The sequence below is a fragment of the Parus major genome, chromosome 3 (assembly GCF_001522545.3).
Source record: "Parus major isolate Abel chromosome 3, Parus_major1.1, whole genome shotgun sequence".
Classification (NCBI taxonomy): domain Eukaryota; kingdom Metazoa; phylum Chordata; class Aves; order Passeriformes; family Paridae; genus Parus; species Parus major.
Genome location: NC_031770.1, coordinates 21,974,393 through 21,981,998, shown reverse-complemented (window position 1 = coordinate 21,981,998; position 7,606 = coordinate 21,974,393). Strand labels below are relative to the sequence as shown.

The 7,606-nt window shown below is 39.5% G+C and overlaps 1 long non-coding RNA gene across 1 annotated transcript; it reads right to left on the bottom strand.

Moving 5' to 3' along the window:
• Window positions 1-1,595: 1,595 nt before the first annotated feature.
• Window positions 1,596-7,562, bottom strand: LOC107202031. Its single transcript, XR_001520528.3, has 2 exons — window positions 7,336-7,562; window positions 1,596-2,559 (listed from the first exon to the last, which is right to left on the bottom strand). It is a non-coding gene; the product is annotated as an uncharacterized LOC107202031 (long non-coding RNA).
• Between the last annotated feature and the right edge of the window lie 44 nt (window positions 7,563-7,606).

Below are 7,606 nucleotides of genomic sequence, written 5' to 3'. Positions count from 1 at the left end.
AATGTAGTATCCACAGGGAGGGATCTCTGGCAGTGGGCTCAAGAACCAGGGTCATCTCTGTGGTTTTTTAGAAGGATATGGACCTCACAACAGGTTCCCAGACTGTAACATATTTCAAGCTTTAATTAGTTTAATTTAACTGAGGATAAAAGCCACCTTCACCAAAAGGGATGTAATTTAGATGGAAGATAGTGTACTATATAGGAGCAAGTAAAAACATCTCCAGTAATGAGAGAACTTAAAGCACTGGTTGAGAGTGGAGTGGGTGTTCTTCTAAAAACCAACAACAGCAAGGTCTTAGTGGTATCCAACATTTTCACCCTGAAGGTGTGTAGGCATGAGCTTTTGTTTTTCCTCTCAGTTTAATAAACACTCCAGCAGAAATTTTGTGAACAGTTTTCTTCCCAAGGACAAATTTGCTATTGTAGCTTCACCCTTTATGTACTGATCCATACCCTCAAATGCAAAATTGCAGACTTCAGTTTTATATTTATGTAGTCATATCTGCCTCAGACTGGAGAGGAAAGAACATCATTCCTGGAAACACTGTATAATACAACTTGAAGAGCCAGACACAGCCATATTGATTTGTTTGTTGTTGAGCTGCTGGGTTTTTTTAACAGGATACTTTTAAGAGAACCATTTGTACACCTAGAAAATTCCAGTGAAACAGTATTATAATAACAATTTCCATGTGGAAAAATAAAAATCTCTATTTTATATGAGAAAAAATTTATTAGTGATTATATTTTTGTTGCTTCCAACTCTGTCTTAGAGATACTCTCAAAATGGAACCTCTTGCTGATCTTTCCTAAACTGTATGTCTGAACAGTGAACTGTATATCTGAACTGTGAATCATTACATGAGTCAAACAGTAGTTACAGGAGGAAAAGGTATGACACTTGAATAGCAGTAATGTTTTGGTATCTACACAGTCCAGCAGCACTGACCTTCAAAATCCAGCACAGATCCATAACACAGGGACTTCTAAGAAACAGTGTGTACTTTTCTGTAGAAACAACAAGACAGAAAGCAGAAATACAAATTCTTGTAGTACATCAGGGACCTTCTTTTGGTCCTAGACACTGTTATTTTCCACGTTATACCTGCCTCCTTCCTCCTTCCCTTAAACCACAAGAAGCCAGGTAGGATAAGCCATGGGAAACAAAATTTAGCAGAAGGTACCAGTATGCTGCAGCATAAAATGTTCTGACAGTCCAAGGCCTAAGACATACAGCAAAAAATTTTGTGACTACTGGTTACTACACTGCTCCTTACACGTTTTTTTCCACGTGTAAAAACACATCATCTTCCTCAAGTAAAATTCTTATTATTTGATTCTTTCAGATCCCCCAATATTACTCCTGTAATATTACTCCTGGATCTTAAATAGATGGACAGTAGAGGGTTACAGTAATTTTCCATAATTTTCCATGTTAACATATTACTGATGATACTCCTTTATTCTCCCTTCATTTTCCCTTCCTAATTGGAAATTCAATTTCCAATTATATACACTAGCTGGATCCCAAACAAACTGCAAGCTGCACAGAGCAAAGTTCTCTCTTTTTCAGGATTAAGCACAAAACAATGCTAACATTGCAGAGCATTTTTATTTTTATTTATTCTAGTATGTTTTAAAGAACATTTTTCTCAACAAAAATGGGCTTGGTACTATTAACTGCAAGGAGAAAATCTTGCACAGTGCATTCCTTTTGTGATGTTTCTTCATAGAAGGAAAAGGAGGAGAGATCATAAACATCATTAACTCACAGCAAATGGTCACCTCTTCAAGTTAGCACAGGGACAGACAACCTAACAAGAAAGAGTAAAGCATAAGTTTATCAGTTTTCCCAGCTGCATGGAATCAAAGCACTTGCTTTGCATTTAAAAAAAATAAACAAAACCCCTCCCAAACCACAACATACAAATGCACAAAAATGCAAACACCATGCAGGAGAACCAAACTACATTTCTTACAGAAGTTCAACAGCTTTAACTATCAATTAGGTGACCTCTGCTTTCTGCTGAACAGTCCTATGTAAAGTAGTTTAGGTAATCATGTGCAAAAGGGAAACAGGACATAGCTTGAAGCTAAAAGCACACTAGCTTACCAAAACAATGACAATATCTCTTTTCCCTTCTGTGGGAAACAACTGGTCCTAAACCCAAATTATTTGTAAAGAGATGCTACCATTTCAGCCATGTATACAAGATCTTCATACACAGTCTGAGAATCTTCACTGACAATACTGAATGTCAATGCTCTGATTCAAAGACATACTGCCAGCTATTACCAAAATTTCCTTTAAAGAGGGTATGCAAAAATATAAGTGGTTAAATGATATCTGTAAACTGACTTTCTGAAGTGACCTGTTGTCCTGAGTTGCCCATGTAACACAAGATTAAGTCAGCTACACTCAGGTTTTTCCCACAGCATGTCATCATAATCAACCAGACACAGAACTTCTTTACTTTTTGCTCACCAGATATTTAGATTAGATGAAGAGAAATGAAACAATGATACTGAAAGGGCTGAGTAGGAACACCTGCCCCTCCTGTCAAGAAAAAATAATTTATTTTTAAGGAAAAAAATATAATCATAGTGTCAGTAAAATTCACCTGTAGGAAGTCACTAAAACAAGTCTACAAATATGTAAAGGTGGAACTGAAGTTTTCATAACACATCCATAGGAATAAGAAACTTTTTTTTAAAGATACCAAGCTTGACACTTCAGAGTAAAAATCTTTAGAAGACCAAGAATAGGCTTCTTGCAAACACAGAATGGAGATTATGGCACTGGCTCCAAAATGAGTTCCTCTGTAGGACTGTCAGAATCAAAGTACTGGGAAAGATGGATGTTAGCACTAACCCATTATGCTCATTCCTGAACAAGCCTTCCTACAGTGCAACCAACAGTGTATTTCAAAATACTATTTTTAACAGGGTGCCAAGTCCTAACATTCCCCACTCCATTCAATGTATCAGTTGTACCACTGACACTGTACAACACAGTCTGAGTCTCAAATTTTGGCAAAGGTTTCAGAAGGGCAAGGTATGATACCTGGTGACAGGCATTTAAATAGGAAAAAGTGTCTAAAACTGCTGAAGTTCTTAGACTTCTCAAAGGAACTGCAACATGGCTTTCTCCATCTACTAAGAATAAGTTAGCAACTGTCCTGATGCAGAAGAATTCCATTTAGATCTGGAAAGCAGGTAACTCTTTAAAACTTTTAAACCTATAACTGGAAGATAGCACTACAAAAAGAAGGAAAACAAAAAAATCTCAGTTGGGGGATATTAACAGTAGAAAGGCAGTTAGCAAATGCTTTGCTGTTTCATTTTAATGGCAAGCTATAGAACAAATTTTTACTAATTTCTGCCTTAAAACATTAAGACTAGAATTCAAAAATACAAGTAAGTGTTAGCTTGAGACTGAAGATCTCATTTGCTAGAGCTGTAGAAAATCTTCCACTGGTTCCACTAAAATGTGAAGTCTTTGGAAAACTCAAGAATGTTGAATGAAACACAGCAACAACCATAAAAGAACTAATAAATCTCACCCTGTCCACCCTAAGCCTCCCACTTACCACCCAGCAGGCCTAGTTGTGTTTAATAAAAAAGAAACACAGTACTTGACAGATGACACCTATATATTTTCCTGCAGAGGCGTGAACAGACTCCAAGCAGTGTAATTTATCTGAAATTACCTTAATCCCAGGCATGCTTTTCTTAATGTGTTTATGACCACAAAGACCTTACTTTTCTTTATGGAACAATTATAAACCTTCACATTAAAGTACAAGTTTCTAAGCTGGACATTGCCAAAAGGTTTCCATGATCATCTGATTTTCTTTGGGTTTCACACAACACACATGATCTATGTATAATTTTTCTGGAGAAGCATCACAAATCTGTTGACCTGCTTCTAAAAATATTTAAAGACACAGATTTTAAATGGTGTAAAACAACAGTCCCAAGACAGGAAACTGTCAAAATACTCTTTCCAAAAAAACCTAAAAGCATGAAACTGTCACCATAAGATAAAAAGGCCAAACATGTGATCTGCAATACTTTGCCTGACCTAGAATTTAATGAGTTAGAAATTCCATAGGTGAGATGGGCATAACATACAAGAGGTGCTGAAGAGCATCCAAGGAGCAACAAAGCTGGTGAAGGGTCTGGACCACAAATTTTATGAGGAGCAGCAGAGTTGACTGGGGTTTTTTAGCCTGGAAATAAGGAGGCTGAAGGGAATATTCAGGCTATCTACAACTGCCTGAAAGGAGGCTGTAGTGAGGTGGGTATTGGTCTCTTCTCACACGTAATAATAGATAGGATGACAAGAAACAGCCTCAAGTTGCACTAGGAAGGTTTAGATTGGATATTTGGAAAATTTTCTTCACAGAAAGAGTTGTCAAGCATTGGAACAGGCTGCCCAGGGAAGCAGTGGAGTCACCATCCCTGGCGGTATTTAGAAGAAGCATGGATGTGGCATTTAGGGATGTGGTTTACTGATGGACTTGGCAGTGCCAGGTTAATGGCTGGACTCAATGTTAGAGGTCATTTCTATCCTAACTGATTCTATAGTAATGTAGGCATGCTAAAACCTAGGTTTAAGCATTTAGTTTCCTCTGAATAAAGTCTGTACTTTCCCCTAACTCACCACTCAACTGTTAATACTGGCATTAACCCTCACATGTAATAATATGCATGAGTCCACAGACCAGAAAGAGTCTGGTTTTAAGCAATAAATTCCAAGAATCCACACTAACAAAAATTGCAAGAGGCCTCAAACCCTGTGTGGAACATCCTCAGAAGACATGTAGGTTTTAAGATGAGTTAATTCATGGACAGGGAAAGTTGTTTCATTTGTATTTCCATTTCTACTTTTTAGCAATTTCACTACAAGGGAAGAAGCATCTGCTTCACCTTCCTTGCCTGTAACTTGTACATTCTTTAATTCTCTACATTCTCTGCTGCAATCCTTTGTACTCCAAGGATCCCTGCCCTCCTGCCCAAACACAAACTTTCCCCCTGAAATGATGACTTGGAAAATACATTTTAAGAAGGCATAATCTCAAAGAATGAAAAATGATAGGCTCATAAAGAGAATCTTTAGACTGGCCCTGAATGCATTGGTTACTTTGCTGCCCTCTAGGGATTATGTTCAGAAACAAAAATTACAAATAAGGAAGGATATACAGAAGAAAGAAGACAATGTAAAGCAAGGAGGAGTTGTGGATGCCCCATCCCTGGAAGCGTCCAAGGCCAGGTTGCATGGGGCTCTGAGAAACCTGATCTAGGGAATGGCATTTTTGCCCTTGGCAAGGGTTTGGAACCAGATTATCTTTAAGGTCCCTTCCAACCCAACCCATGCTGTGATTCTATAAGCTAATATTAATCTAACTCCTTATGCATAGTTTCTATAACAAATGCAGGACTAATCTCACAAACAACTATTTGATTATCATGTCACATCTAATCCAGAAGCATGCATATACTGAATGTGACAGAGGAACTGAATGTGGAGAGAAGGATAAAATACAAACAAAAATATTAAAACTGAAGACAAGAGAAGGATAAGACAAAGAGTCCAAGAGAAGAAATAGTCCAAAGCAAGCAAACTTCCAGACTGCATGAGGAAAAAAAAAATCATTGCATGCACCTGCTAATATCTAAGTGCTTGACTAAATGAACCTATGCCCTTTTATTGTAACTTCGGAAATGCAGTTTCATTAGCAGCCGTGCAAATAACAGAAACAGAAAGGTCAAGTTCTTCAGACAATTCTCCTCCAAACCATGCTACAAGGAATCTTTCTTCCTTTCAGGTGGCTACTTCCATGACACCTGTAAGAACTTAGCCTTCCTGAAAGCTGTAACAGCTAAAACTTCCAGTAGCTTTTATCAGTAGTTAAGAACTGTCAGACAAGTGCAGTCATTGTGGTGCATGTGTGCCCAAACTTCACATCCATAGAAAATAAAGATAAAAAGCCTCAAATAGATGGCCTTAGGAGAACTAAAACAACAAATCCCAATTTCCTGCAAGTTTTCGTAATGATTTTGTGCCTTAAAAGGACAAAAATTGGTACAAGATTTTCCTGTGGCATTTCAGTGGCTTCTTATTGTGAGTTCTTTTAACTGTACATTAAACATATTAATTTATTTAATTAAGTAATTACACATTAATTTAATTAAAGGTACATTTTAAAATGTACATTAAACTGTGGGACTGCAAATCCTCAATTGCTGAGGCACTTGAAGTCAACTACTGTTGCTCCTACCTTCTCCTTGCTAATCATTCTCTCCAGCTTTTGAAAAACTGGCAAGCATAAAGGAGTCACAGCTTGTTTACTCCCATTTGTGATAGTCATCTGCCAAAAACTGTCACAAAAATAGTTCTTCAAAGGCCACAGAACTCCCAAACCAGGAAAAGTCTTGACAATATTTTCCTGACATAGTCTAGGAAGCACACATACACCAAAGATTTTTCAAAAGTATATAATTTGACCATAATGGGCTGCTTTCAAAGCAAGTATCAAGAAACAGTAAACACGACTAACTACATTATATTACAATCCTACTATAAGGCACTATGAACACTTAGTATCCATAAGTATGGACACAAGTAATCATCTCCCCTTTATCTCGCTGTAAGAAAGCAGGTGCACTGTTCCTGCTAGTGCTCTTCAATCAATCAATCAATCAATCAATCAATCAATCAGCTTGGGGTAGACAGTCACCAGGGCAGAGTTTGGGAAGAATTGACATTCTTGGGATGGGGACTGGAATTGGGAAGATGTGACAAAGGGTAATGGATCGTGTCAAACACTCTTAGTTGGAATATGAGACTTTGTTTGATATATAGAAATTTAGGTTTATACTCCCCCCCCACCCCAACATCTGGAAATCAGACTGACAAATTATCACTGCATCATTAAGAATACCTATAAACACATATTAAAACGCAGCCACAAGAATATTAAATGCATTTGCATAGAACAAACCGGACGAACAATGTATCTCCAGATTAAGTAGCAAGACTGTTGTCACATAGTAACTCAGCCTCGGTCCGGAGCCCGTCTCGGCCTTTTTTAACCTCAAAAAACCTGAATATTTGAGATAAACTGGATGGTAACACCGCAGCACTTCGTAACGCTCCGGAATTGCACTGAACAGATAAATAAATCGATAACTTTTTGAATTTTGAAAGAAAAACCCGCACGGGTTCACACATGGTGTGATTTCAGCGATATGACAGCACCGGCTTTCCCCGCCGGGGCCGGCCCGCGCCTCCTGTCCCCGCTCGGCCCCGGCTCCTCCCGCCCCTCACCGCGGCACCACCGGCGGCGGCGACACCTGCCCGCCGGGATCCCTGCGCCGCCGCCGGGAAATAGTCCCCTCTCTGCTCTGGGCCCGCCGGCCGGGAGAGCCCCGCGGCACGGCCGCGGTCCGGCATCGGGAGAAATCCTTCCTTCCTTCCTTCGGCCACGCCGCCGGCGCTCCAGCACCATCCCCGCCCCTCGGCGAGATCCGGCCGGGCCGGCGCGGAGGGATTCCCGGCGCCGGGGGAAGGGGGGGCGCGGCGGGCGGGGGGAGGAGGT